This window comes from Typopeltis vanoorti, chromosome 15 (genome assembly GCF_054136105.1).
Source record: "Typopeltis vanoorti isolate ZY-2024b chromosome 15, IOZ_Tvanoo_1.0, whole genome shotgun sequence".
NCBI classification, from domain to species: domain Eukaryota; kingdom Metazoa; phylum Arthropoda; class Arachnida; order Uropygi; family Thelyphonidae; genus Typopeltis; species Typopeltis vanoorti.
The window spans coordinates 53,298,573-53,303,016 of NC_143563.1; positions in this window are offsets into that span (position 1 = coordinate 53,298,573).

Here is a 4,444-nt window from a genome sequence, read left to right on the forward strand (position 1 = left end):
AGCTGAAAGCCAGACTAAAAAATGAATGAAAAGCTCCATAATGGTCCTAAAGATAAAAAAAAAAAAAAACACACATTCCACATTAAAACATAATAAACAGCAGTTAAGGAGATTATTATAGTGCTGCTATAAGAACTGCTGCTTTTAAATATAGCATATTCATTTCAAATTAAATACTGTTTATGCATACTCTGTGCACATGTGTACAATAGCACGAGAGCAAGCTGCCTATTATAATAGTAAATAGCTGCTAACTGAAGTAATGGAATGCATCTATTACAACTAATTTGAGTCTCATTTCAAGTGTGAAACCATTCAACTTGCATGTGTAGGTATTAGCATATGTAAGGAAAGTAAAAAAAAAAGTTATATACACACATACACCAAAATGATATATGTTGCACTGATTATCAGTGCAGCAACCATTTTCCGATGTCATTTTGCATATTTTTTTGTTATACTGAAGTTTGCTGCATTTTGGCAGATAATATTGAAGAAATAAATATTTATGAAGTTATCTCCAAGATATTCAGCATATTGATGTGTGTTTTCTTAGGAAAATACACTTTAGGCAAATCCTGAATCATTGCAACCACAATCAAGAAAAGTATGTTCCTTTTAAAAAAAAAAAGTAATGATCTAAGTTTTTATGCTGAAGGGTATGTGATGCATGTGTGTTCAAAATCATATTACCATGATCATATTATTATTGAATCCATCAACAGGAAAGTTTATTACAGCACACAAAAATTATACTCTGCACAGTAATTTTGTTTATACACTAAGAAGAGCAAAATAACTACAATTGGCATTGTCTATGAATATTTATCTTCAGTTTAATAATCAAATTTTATCAAAAATTGATATAATTAGAAAGTTATCAGTGTATTTAAACTCTTATTGAGATCTTATTAATAAATGGATAATCCTGCAAGGAGTTATTAGGTAGCTTGATAGAGCAAAAATGGATCACATTGAACCAATGATAAACATCTGTAATTTAGCCCTTAATTAGAAGATATTCATACGATCAGGCTAATCTTATGGCAACTGAAGCTGATATTTGCATCATAGTTTATTTATTATGATCTTCTTTAGTGGGTTATTCTGACAGTACTTTGTCTTTATGATACCAATAAGACACTAACAAAATGTAGGTACATTAATTTTTTATTATTCCTCAAACATGTTTGAATTCAGTTGTGTTATGACATATATACTAAAAAATCGCTATGAATTATGGAACTAGAAATATAAGGAGCAAGTGTATTTAATCTGCCTATATTATATTTAAAAAAAGATGTATATATAAGATATAAGATAATGTTTTTATAAGGACAATAGGGTCTGCTTTTATTAGCGTGTGCTCTACTACTTGAGTTTGAGCCCAAGTTATGATTCAAAAGAATGTTTGCATTATATAGCAATATTTTACTGCAGTGTATATGTAAGGGCTCATTTATTTATATAGTTATTTGCATAAATGTGGGTTTCATCATAACCAGAGGACCATTCTATTTGCATAAGATATGTCCATTTCCAGAGGATCACACACACACAAAATGCACCAATTAAAATATCAGAAAGTGATCTCATTGATATATGATCATTCAATTGGCTGCATCTATGTCTACTTATATGTAACTTTCCAACTCTGCTGCATTTATACATGCTGCAGAGTTGTAACTTTCCAACTCTGCAGCATGTATAAATGGTAATAAATAATAAAAATCTTCAGTTAATATTTTTTGCATAAACTGCAATGTCATTTATTTAGAAGAAACACAATATACAATTGTATAAATTTATTATGTTGAATAATAAAATTTGCACTATTTTATCAACAGTTTGTTATGCCGTCATCATTTACAGCACAACAACAAAATGTTTGAATGTGGTAAGTAAACAGACCCAAAATAAATGTTTCATTGTGTTGTTTTTAATAATTTTGATTTGTGTTCCAACTAAAATTTTTGGTTTAATCAGTTGCTCAAGTATGTGTTTACATACATAACAAGCATTCAAATTCAAGTATGCAGCACCATATATATATATATATATATATATATATATATATATATTTATTTGAAGTTCTGAGTTTTAAAGTTATATTTTTGTATAAAAAATGCAAGCTTGAATTAGTTGGTTAGCGTGAAACAATAGCATTATGATATTTAAGCTTATTAATCATAAAATTTAAATAATTACTACTTTCCATATTTCACCAAAACTCAATTGATATCAAGAAACAACCAAGTCAACCTCAGTTAATTTTAATTTTGGATATGTATGTCAATCAAGCAGGATAAAAATGACCACATTAGTTACGCACCAAGTTTGATTTGCACCCTCCCCACTTCTTTAGAAGCCATACGAGGATGTAAATTTTTTCTGGAATACAAGGTTTCCTCTTTTGTGTCTGACCTAGCAAGACGGGGATTTAGGCCTTTCATCTCCACTCAAGGATCATTACTAAAATCTTCAAAAATGTGTGTTCTTCAAAACCTTTATGACTAATCTTAGAGATATAAAACTGCTCCTAAATGAATTCTCCAAATATATGATTCAAGCATATTTATTATCACTTGTTCACTCTGTTGCAAAGAAACTTGTACTCTATTCTTTTGATAATAGCAACTAACAACTGTTTACAAATAGTAATCCTTTCTTTCCCTGTAATTGAATGGTGCTACATTTATGCAATTAACTAATTTTTGAGATAATTTGATTAATTCTATCTTCTACATTTCATCCTTTACATCAGTGTTTCCTAACGTTTTTTGGATCATGCCCCCCCCCCCCCCCCAGCATAATAGTCAGCCAAGTTCTGAAAAAGTATAATATATAAATATCTACTTTAAATAAAAAAAAAAAAAGGAACATAGGTAAAGCTGTTTTTAATTTGACTTGCTTCAATGAATATAAATTTTATATTACACTTTGTATATTATAAAACATAAATCAAACTGAACTCGGGAAAATAAAATCCAGGTTAATGTGATCCTTGAGCTTGATGTCTGCTGCAGAGTTTTTATTTGAGGTACTAGTTTAATCATTTTCAATCTCAAATCCCCATGGTTTGTGATATCCAGATGATTTTTTTTTTCAGTAGCAAGTCATTTACAGCACTAAAGCCACATTCAACTAAATATGACGACAGGAATCCCAACAGTATTTTTTTTTGCAAAACTAGTTGAATTTCGTTAATTTGTCTCGTCAGAAAACCATGCCATTGTTCCTTTTATGTTAAATAAATTTCTAATAGATACTCATTTTGCTTTTCTGAGAGTTCTTGATACTGTATTTATGTTGACTGCTGTACTAGTGATGTCAGCTTTTTTCTCAGAAAATCAGGGTTGCAACATCGATAATTTATCGGCAACAATGGTGAGTTTTTTGAATATATTGGTGATGAGGTGATGAATGCAACGTCATTTACTAATATCCCCCCCCCCCCAATATTCAAATTTCCCCCTGTGGGCGTACTACCCACATTGGGAAACACTACTTAACATTAAAGTCATCTCTTCAGGAATGCGTGTTTATGCATATATATATATATATATATATACACACACAGCTTGGAAAAAAAGTCAGACACCATGGTGCGAGGAACAAACAGCCATGGCACCCATCTTAATAGATGTAAGACTCCTTTCGTTGCGATGACTGCAGTAATCCTATGGGACCTTCTTTTCATAAGCTTGTGACAGTGACCAATGGGAATTTTGGACCATTCTTCCTGTTGGCATGTAATGAGGCCCTGCACTGTTGTAGGACACACATCTCTTGACGTCATCCGATGATTGAGTTCATCCCACAACGTTCAGTAGGGTTGAGACCACTGATCTGTGGTGGCCAGTGTGGTGACATTCATGTCCACAAACCACAGTTACAGCAGCAGCCTTATGACACAACAGTCAGGTCTGTAGAAATGCCACAAAGTAGGAAGCACACTGCATTGTGCAGAATGTTCAAGGCACTTCTAACAAGGTCCAAGGCCAAACCAGAACTATACCTTCACACTGCCAACTCTAAATTTCATAGTTGGGGGTTATGCACTCTGGTAAGAGATGCTAGAGGGTGTAGCGTGATTCACTCCATAACACAGCTTTCCAAGCTTCCATGTCCAATTGTACATGCTCTTTGAACACTGAAGACAATGCTGCATGTTGGTTTAGGTAATATAGGACTTGTATATTGTGGAGGACAGGCATTTTACTTGGACACAGCTGCTCTGACTTGGGAGCATCATATTCCTTCAATTTATAATGGCTGCATTCTGCACACTGCATTGTGCAGAATGTTCAAGGCACTACTAACAAGGTCCAAGGCCAAACCAGAACTATACCTTCACACTGCCAACTCTAAATTTCATAGTTGGGGGTTACGCACCCTGGTAAGAGATGCTACAGGGTGTAGCGTGATTCACTCCATAACACAG